The sequence below is a fragment of the Trichoplusia ni genome, chromosome 15 (genome assembly GCF_003590095.1).
Source record: "Trichoplusia ni isolate ovarian cell line Hi5 chromosome 15, tn1, whole genome shotgun sequence".
Taxonomy (NCBI): Eukaryota; Metazoa; Arthropoda; class Insecta; order Lepidoptera; family Noctuidae; genus Trichoplusia; species Trichoplusia ni.
Window position 1 is genome coordinate 262,022 of NC_039492.1, and position 22,995 is coordinate 285,016.

Here is a 22,995-nt window from a genome sequence, read left to right on the forward strand (position 1 = left end):
ACAGAATTATTATTTTTTTAAATTCTGTATATGTTATATATATATATATATATGTTATATATATGTTATACAATCATTTTTCTATCCAGCCTAAAACATATTATTATTTTCCTATTCTCCATTTTAAATTCGATAACGATAAGAAGATTGATTCGTTCAAGTACAACACCAAATGAGGCAACCAAGAAGCGTTCGGCAAGATTCTAACATAATACTACCAAATACCCAAAATTCACTTAAGAAAACATTTTTCATAGATTTCAATTTGATACTTGTCACATATTTATTTCTCCATAAATTGTAACTTGCCATACAAATGTACTTATAATAAATTTTCTCTTTTCAGGTAAGTCTTGCTTGTGTATCGCATTAGTACATACAATAATGTATGGCCAAAGAAGATGTATGACAGGAAACATTAACACGTAAGTACGACTTAAGAATTGTACTTTAAAATATTGTGGGAGGTGAATTTTTGGGGTTGTCGGATGATAATTGATGGGGTCTTTGCGGTATTTTTTGTATATCACATGTATTATTTGAAAGAGTATCTACATTTTGTTCATGTTCGCTTTAGCGGGAATTATTTGTGAACTAGCCGCTAGAAATCGAAAATGATACCACGGGAACATAAAATCAGGATAAAAATTATATTACACTATTCTATGTGTAAGTCTTGGTTATAAACCATCTGGGTATCAAGTTTCGTCTAAATTCGTTCAGTGGTTTTTGCGTGAAAGACGAACAAACATCTAAATATCCATAATACAAACGTTTTCGTTTATTATGGGAAAGCAAAGTCCTGGCATTGGAAGAATTTCTCATGACCTCCTTAATTCATTACCTCATCTTATTCTTCTATGTAAATCCCTAAATTTCTACACAGCAGTGTAAAAGTTGTACTCTTTGCACTAAAACCGCCGAAGCGGAATGTATCGCGGATAAAAGTGGTTAATTCCTCTTGATTATATACCACTTAGATAGCAGCCGTCCACATGGTCGCCTAGCCAGCCAACGTGGTAATCCTGACCATCAGATACTACGTCGTCTACTAATTGAGATTGTGCTTTTATTTTAAAAGTCCGTTAAATGCTTCGTGTGGAAGAAACTTTAAGAGGAATTGATATACCAACTGCAACTCTTGGCGAAATTCCTCTGCTCAAAATCACATTGCCTGTCTATTTTCTTCTTCCATATTTTGACATTCACTAAGGTTTGCTTTACTGTAATTAAATATTTATTCAAATACGTTACAAGAGTTAAATATGGATTCAAGGCTTCCTTAACACATTTTCATCGGTTTAATAATTTATGATTTATTAATATTCTCAAAACCTCATGCACCAGCAAACTCGTTCATAATATTATAAACAGCTTGAATAAGACAAGCAAGTGTTATTCCAAAACATTTTATTCATATACATTTCCCAAAAAAGTATTAATTCTTGGAACAATACTAAAAGTGTACCCTCGGTGAACCCGCTAATCTCACCAGCCCACATCTTGTCACAAGCCCAGATAAAGCGTCCCACTCCACGGCGACCGCAAGACAAATCTGAACAATTACTTCTGGCGCTAATGACGCCGATACCGATGTCGCACGATTTATTGTCGCCACATCGGTGGTCGGCTTTACATACATTTTCATATTTTTAGATAGCTGCCGAAAGGATTTTTTGCTACTCCAACGATTTCTCTTGTGACAATTTTTTTATTGAATTTTTATTAAAGTGATTTATTGGAGAAAAGTACTTAATCCCTTCATTTAGAAGATTTATTCCGATTTTTGTTTTAATGTGATAAAAGGATTGTTAAATAAGAAGCGATGAAAACTTAATGCTTTGGATAGCTAGCTGAGTCTAACTCTTGGTAACTTTAGTCATGCGATTTACGATTCCTGAAATTCAGATGGTAATCAAAAATACTCCCCGATACATCAAAACATTAATTCTTATAGCTCCTCTAATCAGCTGCATTAAAAGCTAAACTGTCCAAGAGTGTCAACTCGCATTTCTTTCCAGCAACACCAGTCCATCACCTAGGGCGCGCCCGAAGGCACCAACAAGTTAACCTCAACTGTGCTTAAACTCCGTTTAATGTATTAACCTCGTTTAGCTGCCTGACTTATCGCACGACAATTTATCCGCGGAACGTACTCAGAACGGTAAAAAATGGTAAAAAAAAAGTTTAATAAAGTCACTGTCGAGACACAGAGCGGAGATATGATGAGCTTTTAGGCTTATTTAATTGTGTCATTTCGGATGTAAATACGGCCATAGTTTTTGTTACATTTTTTGTAAATTGTGAAGCGGTACAATGATTTCGTGATAAGACCCTTTGAAAAGTGGGCCACTGTAATTTTGAACCGGAATTTATATGGCAGCTGATTAAGCATATGATAATAATGTAAATTATGTAAAGTCGTTTAATTTTAAACAAAATAAAGAACATTTACTAAGCCTCGTTACAATTAGTATTCTAAAAGCAAATGCACATCATCAAACCGAGCAGCAAACAGCTCATAGCACCACAATAAGTAACATCCCCATATCAGCGATCCCACAATCAGCCATCCAGAGAGCAATTACCAAAGTTTCGTCCCATGACAAATATCTACTCCACTTTAACAAATACGGTTCGGGCGATTTTTTCTTTTATCTCGCCGCCGCAGGGCACGGCCTCAGATACACAATTTTTCAGGACGATATAAAAGCTAGCAAGTTGAGTCTTTAAAAAGTTTATCGTTGAAAGTTCGCGCACCTCGCCGTGTCGCGAATGATATATCGGATGGCATTAATCTTTGTTAAACGTTAGTTAACCGTGTGGTGGTGTCGGGCGTTTTTTGCATTTCTTTTCAGGAAGTTGGTTTTATCAGTAAAGGTATACTCCTGTTGTAATGACGGTCGAGTTATATTGCGCTGGCTATGATATGCTTTTTGGTAGTGTCTTAAATGTTTAGTGCTATTAATGCCTTCGTTTGTGACACGAAGAGCTTCCAGGCTGCTTTGAATTTAAATGGTTTTGAGTGACTACTTTTTAGAGTTCTTTAAACTGACATACATATTCACTGACGAATATCCTATATGTGAAGATTACTAAAGGATTTTCAGGTCTACTTCTAGCTAAATAAAATACTCCAGACATTTAAATTTTATCAGGCTGGAAGCTAACCTCAACATAGCTTGAAACTCGACCTACTTCGCCTACCCTACACATGGTGGGATCCAAGACCGCGATACCCTTTCCCAACAAACCTGCAAAAATCTTTAACCACCCAAAACAAAATCATTATATTATTTATTCCCAATTCTTCAATCACTCACTACATCTGTCATCGGCAGACTTTGTGTAAAGAACGCCATTGTAAATTAAGATCCTGTCGCGATACGCCCACGAACACACACACACACACACACATACACACTCGGTAACCTTTTAACGGATGCTGGTTATCTCTAGGATCAGGTTGTATGAATGATCAACCCCCTTTATAGGAATTATTTATCGAGATTATTGAATAATATTTTTAAGAACAAAAACGTACAACCGACATTAAAATCCAACTGGGTCGATGGTAAGTATAGTTAAGGCACAGACTATAGTCCCGGGTCGAGTCTGGACGAGGCTGGTACCAGACCATACACATCGGCACGAAAATGAAGAACATACGTATTGAGGACCTCTTCCTTTTTTGGAGTCAGTTGAAAAATAATGGTACGGAATAAAGGATTGGTAGCTATAGAAATGTGATGTGACTCATGGTGGTAGGAAGACAACTCTTCGTTGTGTCTAACATATAGACGTGCGATTATTGAAAACTAGAAGCCACATTAAGAATTGGTCACGTACTATTACTAAAGCACGCGTTCGGACTATCACGTCTGCGTGTGCTTGACATTAGCCAAAAAAACTTTAAATCTGCTTTAGAACTCCTTCAAAAACTTTCCTAACTGGTTTATCCCACGTGAGTCCGAGCAATCTGAACGTACAGCGCACAAAGATAATGACACCATCAGTTCTCGAAACATTAAAACATTCCTAATAAGGCGCTGTGTGCTTATCGAGCGCGGAAGGCCCGCACAACGCGACCAATTTCGGCATCCACCCGATACCTATCTGTCTCCATTTTTATTTATTCGCTCCGTATTATATTCGCTATCTAGTCTCGAATAAATTATTCGAAATCTATTTTATCTTGCGTATCTCGATCGGAGATAGCGGTTTATTTATTCTGACTGGACGCCCACGTGACGAAAACGATTTCTGGAAAAGATTGCTAGAATATTTGATCTGTTAAGAATTTGCGGAAAGAATGTTGTTCGACTTAAGAGATTCAAAAGCCGACGGCACTGTTCTTAAATCATGTCAGTCTTAAATAAATCATACCGTTTTGAAGGTTACGAATCAGAAATGGAAATTATCTTGGAGCAAAACTTTCCACTTTCACAGCCTCATCATTAGGCTACAAAATCAAAAAATCAATTAACACCCGACATACTTGTAGGAAAAAACTTGGAAACGTAACGAACGTCCACACCATCCAGCATAATGACGGCACACCGCATTCTCGGGACCTCTCCCGAACAAGAAAGTATCAAATATTAACCATCGGACACACCTGAAGCCAGACAGCCTGGCATGCATATGAAGAGGACAGATACACGCTCGCAAACTTATACAAACACACCCGAAAACAACTCGTGACCTCTATCCCAAAGCACGAAGACTCAACTTAGCACTGATATAAATTTTGAAACAGCAAACGTGGCTTGGCAGCGCTGCTTGAGATAGTATCATTTCGTACGTTAGCAAGAAACACATTTCAAGCGAAACATGGACGATGTTGGGGTCGAATCGAAACAAAGCGTTGTGACATCGAGATAAGAATCGATAGGCTCGCGAAACGTCGCGCCGAAACGCACCGAACAAATTATCGATTCATAAAAACATCGATTTTAAAATATTGCGGCGAGTTTATCGCGTCATTGTTCCGATAGGGTGGCCAGTATAATGTTAATAAGTTGCCAACATTAAAAATTCTTTGCGTGTATTGTCTTTGGGTGCCCTTCGAATTTTTGTCGCTGTTTTAAATCAAAAATTTTTAGTGTTGTTAATTAATTATTGAATGAAAGATACTTTAATATGTTGTATTAAATCTTGTTAATTGGATGAAACATGCGGGTTCCAAATGTTTGGCCTACTATCTATGGCGTACATATCGAAGTAATTAGTAGCATATCAAACGTAGTAGCAGGAATGTTTGGGAACAAAAAAAACGTTGGCCTTATTTTAAGACATAACTGTTAAATAATTAACAAGCCATTCCGTATCAAGAAATACTACAAGTCGAATTTAATAAAAAAAAATCGACAATCTCGTCAAAAAAATCTGACATTGACCAGCACTAGTAAGTTAAGGTAAAATAAATTGGAGAGTTTATAGTGAGGCGATACGTGGTGGATGCGTGGCCACCCTGCATGCGTCTGCGCATATCTCGCCCGTTCGTCATATAGTATCGCGCGATCGTGGCCCCACCGTCGCGCGACTAGCGAAATGAGCTTTTGTTTGTCACTTATATCGAAATGTTTAATGCAACGTATGGATGTTCGTAAAAATATTTTGTATTGATAAATGTTTGAGAAAACCTATGACAATCAAAGTTCAACTTTTATATCGTAGGTAATTCTTTTATGTTACGGTGACTGATTTGTCTCTGATACGAAGCAGTTAATAAACAGTTGCTCTATTCTCAGCGGCACTTGTAAGATAGACTAGAAGCCGACTTAAATATAACAGATTTGGCAAAGAAGCAGTCAGAAAAGATAGGCTTTAAATCGACTGCCTATTTGACTTCCAAAACCCGATCCCTGGGTACTAACAATGTTTTTCGATTGAAAGAATTGTAGAGATGACAAATTTTATAATATCACTGCTAAAAGGTACTTTTTTAATATTTTAGCAGAGAGGAATCTTAGTATATTAACAAATGTTCACCCATCCAATGGCTATTCCCAGCAAGGAGTAAGCCTTAATACCTTGAAACCAATCAAACTATTTAAATCTGGATTTTGAACTATCGATTATTTTTATCATACAGTATCAAAGATTGTTGATATATACAATGGAACTCTTCAATAAAAGAACTTCGAGTAAGTAACTTCGAAAGTTGTTGTTATCAACAGCGATACCATTTGTTTTCTTTTGGCATTAGAAACTTATTTCAAGGGCATAACCCTAGGATACTGACTATATCTGTGTTGTACTATAAGAGAGATAAATCTACATTAATTTTCTTATTTTCCGCGTAATAGGTATTTTTTAAAGCTAAATTGTCGTAAATAAATGAAAAAAAAACGCTTCTGTTGGAAAGTTCCTGTTTTTTATAGAAAATTAATATTTTTAATGTCTCTTAAAACCTAACACTAAATTACCCGTACAAGAATCCCAACTTTTTTGGACAAAATCTTTGTGTTATATACTGATACATACATATATTATGTTCCTTAAGTTGCTGTGCCCTTAGGGTCATGTTGATACCTATTAAATGTATTTATAACACCTTGTACCTACACATGGAGCAATAAACAATTTGAATTTGAACTTAACATAAGAACCCAAGTCACTTCAAAAGACATTTCTTTCAACACAACAGCAAATACATATCCACCCGTACAAGAAAAACGCGCAATGGACATTAGTGCATTAGACACCTGTTGTCGCGATCGCGATGCCCACGTACATTGCGCGCTATCTGCGCTCATTATAGCGCGGCCTCTTCACACCAAGTAATGGACAGCGAACAGACCAAATAAAATCTCTAAAATGTTTCTTGGTAGTGTCGATAGTTTGAATGTAAATTGAAGGAAAAATAGGAAAATGTTTACATTTAATTTTTTTTCTTGATTTTGAAGTTCTTTTTTTTTGTTTTGGTGTCGAATAGGGTGTTATTTTTGCCTCAGATAGAGGCTTAAATTTTTATATACAGGCTGTTTCAATAATGCATTTATATCTGGATAGATAACTTATTCAAAACTAGATAGTCTCAACAATGCGGTATGAAAAAAATATAAGTTTATATTGACTGGAAATTTACTAACACGGGGAATAGATTCTCAGTCTCTTTCTCTTGCCTAGATCGTCATTTTCACAATATAGTACTTAATTTTATACACGTTTAGTATATTTCTATAATATAATACTTGTTTATCACGAGGTCGCAAGAGGCCTTGGTTCTAGGAACAGGCAAATCTTCAGTCACCAAAACCTACATACTCCCTAACACATGCACATGGGAAAATGAGCTTTGCGTACAGTTATTAAGATATATTTTCTAGTTTATGTTCCGCAATTTTCTGTGCAGTGGCCGTGTGTTACACAGTACAATTTTAAAAATGATATTTTTTTCAATTAAATGTTCGATAAGCTACTTTTGAGACAGTAATTAATTTAATTATTTTAACGATTACAGTATATTTTAAGATTTATTTTACCACTTAAAAAAAACACGTAAGAAATACGGAATTTAGAGATTTTAATAGCAATTACAATTTATAATTTTTTTATATTTTTACTCAGCATTTTACCTATGTTTTAAGTAAACACTTGTATTATAAAACAAATATTCCCACGCGAACATGAAAACAATTGGTCCGGTGTAAGGCGCGGCCGTTATCGCGATATCAGAACGCGGGGTGGCCGCGCGTCGCGCGATCCAGCCGCGCGATTACACGCGGCACTCGCGCGATATTAGCCGAATGACACGACAATGTCGCGTCGTGGGTAGCTGTTTATTGTGTCGTGAATGGGCGGCCTTATATCGTATGCCCTTACTGAATATATCATAAATAAAATTATTTATTTTAAATTGTTGGTTTTTGTATGTATTGTTTACAATGGATGGTTAATGTCAGCAGCTGTGTAGAAGCTATCATAAACATATATTTTTATTGTAAGAACAATGAGTGAACATTTACTTTTATGCTGTCATTTTTATGCTAAATTAAAAAATAGACTCGCCTACTTAATTCATGAGAAATCTTGCGAAAACAAAAATATTGTAAAGTTACAATCAAAATATATCCCATTTATCTTATCTTGATCTTTCAATCGTTTTTTAACTAGAATATCCCGTTATATTAGAGATACGATCAGATCATATTACAGCGTAAATAAATATACGTCTAGTCAACACTTAATTCGCATTTAAATTTATATTTCGAATTAGAACGTACGCCATTCTAAATCTATATGTTATCTGTAATTCGATACGATTGCGATTACAATCTTAATCTCCGAAGTGCGTTTGTTTATTCATTCGATTTCATCTTTAGCGGCGTACCGGTTTATGAGCTATGGAGAATATTTTAGCTCAAAAGATGATTTGCAAATAGGTGGTCCGAGTTTATTAATTTTTCAGTGTTCATTTAAATAGGAATGCCGATTGTCGGGCTGTTTGAAGACAATACAGTAGGTATCTAAGTCGAAAATATAATACAAAGCTTTTATATTAGTAGGTGATCTTAAATTTAGCGCTAGACACTTCATTTGTCACCCAATTTCTTATTATTATTATTTATTTATTTAATAAACAGGTACATGACATGAACATTAATTCTGATGCAATGTCCAACAAAACTATCGACATAGTTTGTCTGTTGGATCTTGTTAAACATTTCTTTTGTTAAATTGAATTGGACTAAAGAAAAATAACATAACTTTCGAATTTAATTTAACTTTTTTTTAATTTAATTTGACAAAATTAGCAACAACGAAAACAGTAATCCATCATAATCCGTCTGACGCTGTCCGAACCTAAACTCAAGCTGATACCATTTAAGTATATAGAATAGCAGAGTAGTTAAGACTATCACATATAAACACAACACCTACTCATTACACAACACCTATACCATACACCTGCAGCAGCATCACTCAAGCATACAATTTTGTCAGCTAACTAAATCGGAAGCTGGATCACAGAAGCGGTAACCCCACAGAGCTCTTGTTAGAGAACAATTTAGTGATAGCATGCGCAGTGAAGCGACCGGTAGATACCACGTCTCATTAGACCGGGTTTAGCACGCGTTCGACGGGTTAAATTAGGTAAGTGCATTAATCGATGGCGTTTGCGTGAGCTTTGCAGGGTTAAGACAATTATGCTATATCGATTTTCAAGTTGGAGATAAGGTATCTAGTCTTTAAGTTAGGTAAGTTATAGTTGGGGTTAAGATCGTTGTCTATCTAAAGCATGGATTTGAAATAGGAGATTATTTCCTTTGAATTCGATTGTAAATTGTTCTACTGTCAAAGGATAAACACGAAAAAGAAACCTTACTTATTTTTTTTTAAATAAATCCACTTAGAATAAAACTATTGAGACAAACTCGCTAAAATTTTAATAAGACAAAATGGACCAAATTGGGGTAACAAACATAAAAATCATACGAATTGAAAACCTCTTTCTTTTTAAAGTCGCTTGAAAACCTAAAGCACGCACTCCTATACTGACTTAAACTTAACCATCTCATCCTAGCATGTTGTATCCATGAAATCATCGACCGAATCACAAAAATCGCACCAGCTCTCACAGCACTTATCATCCACCATCCTCAAAATCCCTTATACACTTCCTTCTAAATGAGTCCATCTGAAACTCCACGAAGATCCCCAGTCAGTTCGGTAGGTAGTACCAGCTACCGAGGCCCCAGTAAGGCATGCAGCACATGCATCACGCACATAGATCGGCCGGTTATCGGCGGCGCCCGATAGGAGGCGTGCGCGCGCCCGATAACGCTCGCCCGACTCGCCTATATTTCACACCACGCTGGACGCTTGTCCCAAGTTACTGAAGATTGGGAAGTCTTCGCTGAAATGGTTTTTGGATTGATCAGTTTGTTGGCTAATTTTGGACGTTAAGATGCGGTTTTCAATTGATTAGTGACTTAATAGTTTTACTATGATCAAAACTGTGGTGAGAATCTCTTAACAAAATTTTAATCTTCTGCAGAAAATGCCTTTATTATCATTCTACGTTTTTAAATCAGTGTTTTTGATTTTATTTATTAGCAGTTGATCGGAAAACCACAAAGATATTTTGCTTTAATGTCTTAAATTGTCTTTTTTTCTTGCTAGCCTGGACTGTCCCACTGCAAGGCAAAGGCCTCTCCACTCTTCTACCACTTATCTGTCTCATGAGCCGCGACTGACCAGCTCAAATTAACAATCTTCCTCATCATCCTATGAAGCTTGGTTTAGTTTCGCAACACAACCTCCCCCGCTAGATTCCCTTAGCACAGGCCGCTCGACGCGACGGCGACGACTAATAAAACGATTTAATATCTACTTCCGAACGCTCAGTGCACTCTGCGTCGTAAACCGACCACTGCTTCGGTTATTATATTAATAACCACATTTAAATAAGCTTTCCGATCGGAAACTATTTACAAGGAACGTCTGATAGAAATATGTAATGATAAAGTTGAGATGAATGATGTTCTAAAGTGTCTTGATGCTGTTTTGGAGTCATCTGAAAGCAAGTTTGGTGTCAAAGAGTTTAGAGGTCATTTTGAAATACAGGGTAGGTCTACACAGTACCTATATATTCTAAATTAAAACTCAAGTTATAAAGTACCAGTCAAAACAAGAGGGGATCTGTTAAAAAAGTTTTTAAGTAAGTTAGTAGCAAGCCAGTGGCTTCACATGACGATGCAGAAATGTATTCTACCATATTAATTTGTAAGGTAAAACCTAGAAACGTCATCACTTTCCCAAAATGCATAGAACCACAACCAATACAAAACGAATCGTAGAACAAATTTTAAATCACAAATTCTTCTCACACTGTTATCATACGACTCGACTTTCATCTCGCCCAATTCTATCAACACTCCCACACTAAATTAACGTGATTAACAACTATAATCTGTTCGAAAACGTTACTAACGCCGGCATCAATAAACCACGCGGCTACCAATCAGCTATAAACTCCAGCGGACTTGAAAACCTGCACTCCATATCAATTTCTTTCAAACGACTCCGATCCGTTTACGGCGTGTACATTATCTGTGTGAATCGGACCGGCGGCGCGACATATAGCGCGGTGTCGCCTCTTATCGCGCGGCTGCACTCGCGATATCGCGCGAATAGGGCTGCCGCGAAAATAAACTAAAATAAATGTTCTTGATTCGGGTGTTCGGTTTTATGCGGTTTTTGGTGTTATAGTTTTACGTGCTTGTTTTTGGTTAGATTAGTGAATGGTATTGATAAAATAAAATGAGTCCTATACATAGGCATGAAGAAAACAATTAAGTAAAAATTCGCAATTTTATTGGCTTGCATCTCCATAATTAACTCATGACTTCTTTGTGAAAATTAAAACTTTCCGCTTGAAACAATGTGAGTTAGTGGGTCAATTATTTTTCTTACACGTCTCACTTAAACGCACATAAAAATATTCATCGCCATATCCCTTTCTTTTTTCACCTTAACTACCCTAATATCTTAACTCATCCAACGAAACCAAATTCAAAATCTCATAGGTAAAGGTACCTAATAGCGGGTATCTTTATCAAAATTCATAGAGTAGTGCAGAAAATCACAAAACCCGGGAGATACAATGTTCGTCGGCGATACGGCGGGTGTTCGGAGGCGATAACGGGTCGCCTTCCCCGCTCGGACGCCTCTCCCCCTTAGGGTTGCCACGGGCAGGGGAGGCGCGGGACATGTGCATAACATCTTGCGAAATTGCATAGCAGTGTGTGCTTTATAATGTGCTACAGCTTTAGAAAAGATGAGATTTCATTTGTTTTTAATTGACTGTGAGTTCGATAAATGAATTATAATAAACTGCTAAGATGAGGCGAATTAAAGTATTAAGTCGTGACGTCACTTGCCAGTAACATTGACTAAAAAGTGTGACATGACGAATAGTTTACTTAAGTTATCAATCCAGTAGAATTTTATTATTGAGTACAACTTTTTGATTTATCATCCTGTACACGGATATCTTATCAACTCGTAAATAATATCTAGAGGCAATTGAACACATGTATACTACCGACTTACAATACTATCATGACCTGATAAGATGAAGCTAATAATGTATAAATTATGTGTTCTAATGACATTGACAGTTCTTGCAATTTTTACATTCACTAATATTTTTTGCCGTCCCTCCGATCTGCAGGACAAACACCACGTTTGAATTCCCATCTTAATACCTGTGTCTCCTATTTAAACTATAGATATTGTATAATATATTATTCCTACCCGTAAAAGCCTCTTCTCAAAACGGGAATTAGCAACTAGAATGTATAATGACCATTTTCAAATAAAATAAAGTCTAATTACGATCAAAAACATACTACACAGTCTTCAAACCTAGGATTACAAACTTGTAGCCCCAAATTCCTATTCGGGACAGTCCCAGTAGCCCCGCCGTGTGGCTCCCCTAGCACGGACGGCTGCGTCTAACAGATGCAGTGTCTTGCGTCGCAGGGCGGGCGGGATATCGCGCGCGCCCAGCCGGTATCGTCGCCCATCAGCCCGCCCAGCTCCTTCAACTGTTTACAACTTTCTATGTTTATAAATTGTTTCGCATGTGTTTATTAGTATGTTGTTTCGAGATGGTTTAGTATGTTCAAAGGCTCGCAAAGAAATTAATCTATTGATATATAGACTTGCATAATGCATGCATGAATGTATAATCATAGTTTTGATAACGACTTTTTTGTTAATAATTAAGCTAATAAATGGTAACCATTATTAAAAAAGCAAAAAAAATCTTATATTTACTGAAACACAAAACCATTTTCACATAAAAGGTTGTTTGTCGTTTGTTTATTTAATAGCATATTTTTAATAAAAATAAATAAGCAAATTAGAATCAACTACTCTATCAATATGATCGATTTCTTTTATCATTTTTGATTGATCGATTTATCTTCAGCATTATACATGTCTTTTAATAATAACTTAATATAAGAGTATGAGGAGTGAAGGCTAACAGATGCAGTGTCTTGCGTCGTAGGGCGGGCGGGAGATATCGCGCTCGCCCAGCCGGTATCGCGTCCTATCAGCCCGCCCCAGCCGCTCACTCTTCAAAAGCGATATGTGAAGGCTCTTAACACGTAATTTAAAGTTATTTTTATACTTTAAGATTGAATATTATAATAATATATTTTTTTTATCTTTTATTTTTATTTTATTCTTTCGGAACATATGAAATTGAATACTACACAATGTAGGCCCATATCGCTTCGAGAATTTAAATTGAATAGTAGATATAATGTTATCAATTGAATAGCAAAGATTCAATTACCAGATCAGAATGAAAACTTTCACAAAATATTATCAAACGCACTTGTAACTGATCAAAGCCAACATCACCAAGCCACATCTCAATTGGAAAACAATGTATTGGAAGTTACAGACAAAACTATATCCAATAACGAATGCAGCAAAGTCTATAATACATTAACAGATTTAAAAACCAAATTACGAACAGTAATCCAAAGAGCCGTAAGTGCTGTTTATTTGCAATCTAAATTGAATGCTAATGCTCTTGTAATACGGTTCTGAGATGTAGACTGTTTGTATGTGTGGATAGCGGAATATCAAAGGTTTTAGAACTTGTGTTAGACGATTGCATTTAGGCTTAATACTTGCACAATGCCTACTTTTGTGAGCAGTTTGTTTCCTACTAAGTTGTTGGGTAATGAGTGTCCCACTGCGGGATAAATGTATTTATAATATACTATCTGCGTCCTGCAGTTTTACTTGCTCGTAGCGTGATTTTATGTTATTTTTGTCCATATTCTTCCTTGATGGTCACTGGGTCTGATTCAGTTGTCTTGCCAATAGCTTTTCTATGTTACAACTAGCTATTTCTTTTTTGTCTCCTTACTTTCTTAGTTCATAAGGTTCTACAGAAGTTGCTATCCCGGTCATGTGGGAAATAACGTACATTTTGACCGATACACAGACGGATGGTTTAACTCATAAAACCTTCATAATTCAAAGCTTGTTTATTTAATACGATTTTTTCTTAAATTACCAAATTTACATTTTATACTATAGTAAGTAGAGTATAAGCCCTCACATTTATGTAACGCCTGAAAAAGGCCGTTAAGCTGAACTCCAATTATATAGATATATGTATTTAAGAACTGTACAACCTTAACATGCAAATAAATATTTTGAGTTTGTCTTTACTTTTTAGCGTCTTAACGTTTCTTTTTAGCGTAACAGAAAATTTCGCAAAATCGGTTAACTCATTGACTAGGCACGACTTCTTCGAACAATCGAGACTTAAACCCATAACCCTCCTTTCAACAATCGGTAAAACTGAACCTGCTTGAACAGCATAAAGGAAACTTACATACAAATACAATGTAAAACGCATCGTTTCTTACTACTCTTGTAACAAGAAATGATATTATTTGATAGCGCAACCTACATTGCTTCTTTTCTTATCTCTGTATGTTAATTGTAATTATGTTTCGCAGCAATGTACCCGGGGGCATACGATACTGCATTCTATATTCTTAAGAGATAGCGCTAGGTGTACTGGTTCTCTTTTTGGATACCATTTACTTTGAGCAAGTTGAGTTAACTTGCTTCTGATAGGAAAGAATATTGCAATTGATAAAAGTTTTTAACTACTGACGTCATTCCCGCCATTTTAAACACCTTTGACCCTTTTTGCCTGTGCTGCCTTTTTTCTGCGAAACTTTGTCTCGTCCACTTTTCACTGGGTACAGCCTTTTCCTAAACCATGTGTGGCTCGGACTGTTGAAGATAGGTAAGTAACTGTTGAGTTGTCGTCCGCAATCCATTTGACTTAAGGACCCAGAAACTATTTACTTACTAATCAAGGAAATCTGTTGTCATCATTTTCCACAGCTTTCACACTACCATGTTCTTAGTATCCAACGAAGCTAATAATAACTGATACATTTTCTCGAGAATTTCTAAATTCACAAATATTTTAGACTTAGACACTGAACAAATAATGCTCATCACACAAACATTTCTCCTTGGTAGGAATCGAACCCACGACCTCCGGTACAGCAGTCAGGGCTATTAACCATTAGACCAATATGCCTTTACTTTTACTTTCTTTGTATCATTTTTCTACAAAATCCCAACAGAAAGTGTAAAAATCAAACTCTAATACGTTAACATCTTATACTGCCCCATACAAAACTAAAGACATCTTCAAATTTCAATAGACCACACACCAATATATTTGAGCGCGCTCTAAAACAAATTCGAGATATAAAACGTAAGTCAACAAGTGTACACAGAACGAACAGGGACGTTAGACAATCTACAATACGAAAAACACTAATAATTTCGAGTTTTAGTTTGTTTGGTAAAGCGAGACGGTTTTAGGTTGAACACGGATGTAAAGTGACTCTAGAAGTGACTACAACTACGCTTTGCTTAGCTGACATAGATTTGTTTATATCTCGAAAGAGAAATGCAACATACAACTTGCAAAAGCTTTTAATGATTTCAAGAAATCTAGACTTTAACTGGTTTTGAAATTTTGTAAAACCAAATTCATATCAATTGACAGCGTATATCGTGCAATAATGTCTACTAAACCAGTGACTATCTTCAATTAACATGCAAATGTTAATATATCTCTTTTTGACAGTCAAAAGATTAATGAAACAAGGCATATGTTACCATAGCTACATTTGACAGGCATAAGGTTCACTGATACAAGTCTGTTTCGTCCGTCCACGTTTACTGTCACATCTAGGTCCAGTCCAATCTCCGTGGCGTTACGTGCCGTATCTCGAGGTTCGCTCACGCGCCGCTAACGATTTATTTAGTAACGCAGTAACGACGTTTGTTCTGCCAGCGCCACACGTCATGCCCCTAGTTGTGTTTTTATCGCGACGATAACAAACCAGCGTTTGTTATATGTCAGTGTTCGCGAAATCATATTTTATTGAGTTTTTTAGATGTGATTTGTTAAAGAGCAAAGATTGAAGAGAACTTAATATGGTGATGGTCAGTATAGGTAGTATCGAAGAGAGACTTATTTAAGATTTTTTTAAATATCAATCTGTAGCTTATTTACATAAATTTTACTGAAATCTTCAGATTCAGATACATACCTATAATATTTGACATATAAACCGATTTATTATCATGACACTGGATGACAAGACACTTATTTGAAGCAGCGTTTCTTTCCTTTTATCAAAGCATCTTTGCCAAAAATTCAAATTTTATAATTCTCATTAATTTTGTTATCTATTGCTGAAATCTTCCTATAATTAAAAAATAAAATCAAATAACAAAACACGGACCCATAACAAGCGTAACAAACGGCATGACTTTCATCCGGACTACGAAATCGCAAAATCAAAATAATATTAAGAAAAGGATATTAAACATAAATATCAGGATATTAGACTATTCAATGAACCAGTATTCTTGAATTAAGTCATTAAATATTCATCCATAAAATCCAATTGGTTTCGTCTTGATACTTGAATATTATTAAAAATAAAACCGGTCAAGTGCGAGTCGTACTCTCAATACTAAGGGTTTCGTAAAAATAAAATGGCTGAAAAAAAATGCTAAAAGAATTAGTCACGCGAAAAATTTACTATCGTATCAATCTGTGCTTAAACTATATTTACATTTTTATCCTTTTTTCGGTTCGTGATATATCCGTCCGTCTGTCTATCACGGGCATGGCTATGCCCGTGATAGACAGACGGTCGGACAGACAGCTGGTTTCATTTTGCACTTTGGGTAAGGAACGATTGAAAATTATTCCTTTAATCGCCAAGACGCCGTTCACGTCACGATTTTGACAAAAGCCTTAAAAACAAACTTAATTAAAGCCGGGCTATTATCAAACAAACTTGAATTATGAAAATCGTAAAGTAATATTTATATCTTTTAAGTTTAATAGCGACATCTAGTCGCAGTTTTAGGAGCTATATTAGCTTTTTCTGACTAAAAGTTTTCTCTGAGTTTAGTAACCATTTTTTGGAGAGTTTATTAAACATTCGCTTGATTTGTGCAACTTTAACTGGTTTAAGCAAGATTTTCGAATACGATTTAAAAATTAATTACACGACTGACACACATACAATATACTCATTAGACAGTAAATAAAAAAAAATAGCTAAAAGCAAAGAAACTGTGACCCCAGAATTCGATGCAACATTTCACCCCAAGGACTCAAGTGAAAAAGTGTTAAGCAAAAATATTTTATTTAGCCTGGTGACGAAGGTACGAAAAGAGTTTCGATCCTGAAACTATTTAAACCTCATTAAACCAAATTAAATAAAACTAACCTACAAAAAAAAACTTATTTCGAAGACATCTAACAACCCTCTTAAACTATTTCCATACGCACATCAAGAATCACCAATTACAATCCAGCACAACACTTAAGATCAAAAACAAACATTAACAGAACAAAAAAGGACAACATTACTTATATTAATTTATTCTGAAGCTGTCAATTTGCTGTTAATTACACACCAGAGCAGGCTATTACAGTAAAACAACGAGCTTTGATAGACCGCAGTTATCGGAATTAACATAAGAATTCTGCTTAATCAACACTTAATGTTAATGCTGTTAAAGGATAATTTCACAAACTTTTTAAACTTAGTTTTCGTGAATTAAGTTCAGAGAACTGTGATCGAGTTTAGTGAATGAAGAAAATGTTTCTAATTTTACAGGTGACTTTAGAATTGCGTTGTTGCTTTTTTGTCATCAGAATTTTGAATACATTGAACTTAGGTTCAGTTACGTTTTAAGTATTAAATCGTCGAGTTTCAATTTTATAATAAAAATATAAACTGCGTTTTCCTCAGTTAGGTACTAGGTACTGGGGTAAAGAAACTGCATACAGTGTACTACGAAATAAAGCCAGCATGGACTTAATTTAAAACCATGAACCGAGTTCAGTACAACTGATCAGGTTCATACCAGTGTAGTCCGTCCTCGATGTAAATGCATTCTCGTTTGACTTGCAATTTGTTCTTACTTTCTTTGTTTTTATACAAAAGGTGATGACAATTGGGTTCCTTCGCGTTCGTTATTGTAATTTTATTAATGTCTGTGTTCATTGCTGTGCTAATTGGTAGGTATTTTAGTTTCTCTTGGATGTTTAAATTAATGTTTTGTTTTTTTCTTTTCAGGTAAGTACACAATGCATCGGTGCTGGCTACTTTGTAATACGTTTGGGACGTTTATCTTGAAATCTGATCTGACAACAAAATAAGTAAGTCTTGTGGTAACTATCGGTTGCTATAGAAAATACAAGTATCATTTGAAAGTAAGTTTCAATCAAAATTATTAAAAATAATGGTATTCCCAGCAAATAATTATTTTATTTTGCCTCAACCTACAATAAAATGAATCTCTGAGCTATATTACTTAAAATATACCTTTTCAAATCCAATTAGTTTAAATTTAACCAAAAACACTATCACACAAACAACAAAAAAAACAATCTTAACAATTCCATTACAACCACATCATAATTCAAAGCAACAAAGCCTCCAGTTAGCACGAAATTAAAAGGTGTTAGTATCCGCCCGCCCTGATGGTATCGCCGCCCGCCCAGCTCTAATTGAATATATATCGACTCAGGTGCGCTCTAATGGCCTGATAGTGGACTATCTTGTTCTACGTGGAATTATAATAGAAACTACACGGATTTAACTTTTAAAATTTGAATGGTATTAAGTTTGGTGGTTTGGGTTAAATGGTAAAAAATGTCTTGAGGTAATTTCATGTTTGCTTTGTATTTATAAATAAGCAATTGTTTTGTTACAATAAAATTGAGCTAAAGCTATTAAAACAAAAATCAGTTAGATTGGCCATCATCGATGTGCTATGTGCTTTCTGGACGATTTTAGGCTACATTCTTTTATAACTATGCTTATATTCATCACATTCAGTACAACCCTATTAAGCATAAAAAATTAAAGGTTTACCCCTCGCGGACCACATGCACAACACATCAAATTTAATTGAAGACGCTTACCATCCGGAACTGTCGCAATAAACATTTACAGCACATTTAAAATCCAGAAAAACAATATTCCGGACTTTTGCTGGACTTCGAAATCCCGGAGTAGAGTGTGACCCGGCGAGGGTCCACAGATACACATCTCAGGAAACATATCAGGCTTCGTTACAGGGGAATAAATAAGTGCGGATGCATTAGGGCGGGCGGGCGAGCCTCAGGTGATCTTCCGCCCGCCCTGTATCGCTGATAACGTACGTTAACGGCTGTTAACGGGCGTTAGCGGGCGTAACGACGCCGTTAGTAGAGGTTACTTCCTCGGCCATTGTGTGGAGTGGCCGAACACTGGAACTTTATAAAATGGTGCGCCTCATAAATTTGTTAACCGATCATGTTAAATTTTCTCTTATCTCTAAAGCTGTTGGTCTTAGATTCTGCGATGTTGGACCCATCTCCATTGGGGTTCACACCTATTCACTGTATGGTTTGCACTTTTCATTTTCTTCACTTGTTTTCTCCAAAAAGGTTAGACCCGTTAGACCGTTGTTACTACATTGTTCTAGCAATTGACAGTTAGAAGTATATGCAAAGGCTTTTCAGAGATGCGAACAACAGAATAATAAAATTATGGACAAAATCCGTTTCTTTTTATAATGTATGTCTGCATGGTCTTTGGTTAACACAGTTTCATAAAAAAAATCAAGCTCAAATGACGTCATAACTTTACTAGACAAATTAAAATTGTTTACACTATTTACGAAAATAACGTTATAATAAATTGGCAATATTCAATGTCAGACATATAATTTTAACGTTCAAAACAGTCTGATATTGTGATTTAGATGTTATCTTAATACAAGACAAGGCCCATTAAGATGATACATTTCTATTTGCTTACGATAGCCGTAATTTATCGCGTCTTTATTTGTTATTGCAATGTGTTCAAATGTTTTTGTGCTCTGACAACATTCGAGTCGTTTGAGTCATTGTTTCAATAAGGTTTTATTGTTTTTTGGTCTCGTATGGAACCTTTTTGGTTTGCCTATAATTGAAGAAAAAATATCGAGTATTGATCACCACTATTCTCAATTGAGGGTTGGTGATTTCATGCTAATCGTATTGATCACCACGCTTTTCTTTTTGGCATGTTTTAGTTTGAGATAAAATGTTTTCCTTCGGCTATAGTCGCGTCGTAGAATCCAAAAAAAACAAAAGCATTTTGATCCTGCAACTAGAGGCAAAAAGGTACTTTTTAAATCCGAAGCCAATACAATAATTAACAACCCTTTCAAGTCACAGCCCTAAACGTCCACAAGACAGTTTGAACTTTATTTAAAGCTTCACTCTATGACTCATAAAATTCGTATGTCTGTACAATTTACGGTTTGATGAAGAAGCTTTTAATGCATGCAATAGTTTTAAGCTAATAACTTTTGGTTTATCAAGTCGTAAAGTGGGATATGGTCTCTATTAGCCTTAAGGAATAAGGGAAATTCAAGTCACGTTTGTGAATAACATTTGTACACATATTTACTGTTGATAGTAATGTGTATCGATATTTATATAAAGAATTGAAATAGAAAAAGGTAAATTAATTAAAAAAAGTAAAGGATCTTAGTTTTTATTTTTATTCAAACACCTAGAGTCAGTCAGAGAACAGCCAGAGAAAGGGCCAGGAAAACGGTCTACTTGAAGTAAAAACTTTTGATTATAAGTAAAAGATATGTATATTTCCATATGCTGTTCTGGTAGTACAATGCGTGATACCATTGATTAAATTGTAATCAACATTTAGAAAATCTTATAACAAAGACATTTAATATAGTGACTCACAATAATATAATTAAAATGACCACACAAAGCAAAAGCTAAACAAAGTTGGTTTCATAGCAACAATCATTTACGGAATAAAATTAATTGATTAAAAAGCATTGATCATACTTTATTAATTAAATGATTCAGTACTATAAAATCTTAATAACAACAATCACAAAATAAATTTACATCAAGAATATTATCCCTAAAAAGTACAAAAGTATTTAAAACATCAGGCTGAAACGAAACACTACTACTATATTACATAAAGAATGAACGATATCGCCAATTCCAACTATTCCAAACTCTCAAATATGTAACTTAATCTGAACAAACTATCTGGTATCTTGTAACGTTATCTACGGAACTAGCTTATTTACTTTAAAATTCAGAACAATTCGGCGGAATCTGAAGCATCCGCGTTCACAAGTTGGTATCGCGTCCGTATATATCAGGGCGCAGTATCTTGGAGTAGTGCTGTCCTGATATTCTACTGGAGGCCGGGATTGTCCAAAGAAGAAATATCATAATATCGAACCGTGCTTATAAAAAACACGGATACTGATGTGTAGGATAAAACTTTTTGAACTAGATCTATTTTGACAAGCTCTACTATAATTGTAAAAGTTTTTCTGTGGTTGTGGCTTTGTAATTTCTTTGAATTATTACATACACAGTGCTTAAAAATTAAAAAAAAAAACAATTTTGCATCGAAATTACTCCAACGGCAACATTAAAATAATTTTCTAAAACACAACCATCCCGGGACTGTCACCTTTCCCCGGGCCACCGGATCCCGGACACGACCAACACTGGTTCGCAAAGTAAAAGTTTTGGTAGCAAGTGCACTGCATCGAGATATACGCCCAGATCTCGGACGTATAAAATTTTAAACTGCGCTCTTAGCTACTCAACATTTTTCATCCGTTGTACCAGGATAACAGATAACCATGCTATGATACATTGGGCTGTGTTAAGATTCCGATCAGTAATTTTCGCGTTTTGCTCCTTTTGTTACGGAATGGAACGTTTCCGTTTGAACTTCGTTTTTATTTGAACGTTTTCTGGTATATTGCACTGAGGGAAGAGATCATAAAAGATAATTATAAAGCCGAGAACAAAAAACGAAATTAAACCATTTTGGCGATGGTTACAGCAAAACACTAGCAGATTGACATAAACCAGGTCTTATTAAACATCCAGCAGTGGGATGTAGGTATATAGGCTGGTATTATTATTTTCATTATATCATACATAGATGGTACAATTATGTCGGCAATACCCAAAAATAGAATTCCATTTTTATGCATCCTTTATCAAGCTATTAGCGACTAAGATTTTAGCGATAATTAATAACAGAATAAAATCGTTCAGTAATTAAATACAATCAAATAAATGATCAGTTTGACATTTACAAATTAAATTAATATCTATTTAATTTAAAAGTCATATAAGTTCAAGAAAATAAGCTACAAGCCTAGAACGTTGTTCTGATATTGCAATAAAATGGTAATTTTACGTTTTGCTATCTTAATTGTACTTACCAGTGTGTTTTAATTATAAATTAAGATTAAATTTGTTGTATTGTCTCGTGCCATATTAGTGCATGCTTGGCCGATATCAGCTGATTGGTAAAGGCAAGTTTAAGGCAGGTTATACGAAGATATAAAAGTAATTAAAAAAGGAAACTAGCCATAGTATATTGACAGATAGGGAAGAGGATGGATATAGCATGTTACTGGAAGTAACGATGTGTCCTGCATTTTTTGAAATTTACTAATGGTATCTAATAGACGAAAGGGCAGGTTTGATCCCCAACGCAAATAGGCTTTGATATATATATAGGCTATAAGATACTACTGAGAAATGGTGAAAGAAAACGTCGAAAAAAATAAATCTGATTTCGGCAACCCACAGTGAGCTAGCGTTGTAATCAATGCTTAAACTTGACCTATAATATGAAAAGAAGTCTGTACCCTGCAGTGAGGGTTTCATAGCCTCGAATTATAAAAAAAAACTTAATTAACAGCTAATTGCTTAAATACTTTTTGGAATCTTCTTATCCCTGTTTACGGGTAGACGCAGAAGCATTCTTCATACAGTAATCCAACACAGAATAGATAATCATTTCACACATGTTGCAACACTCAATCAAGTTCGATTTA

At 35.3% G+C, this 22,995-nt stretch overlaps 1 protein-coding gene across 3 annotated transcripts in view; it reads left to right on the forward strand.

The window, feature by feature from the left end:
* Positions 1 to 22,995, forward strand: part of LOC113501187 (zinc finger protein ush-like) — a 166,661-nt gene that overhangs the window by 125,519 nt on the left and 18,147 nt on the right. The gene's annotated exons all lie outside the window — the stretch shown is intronic.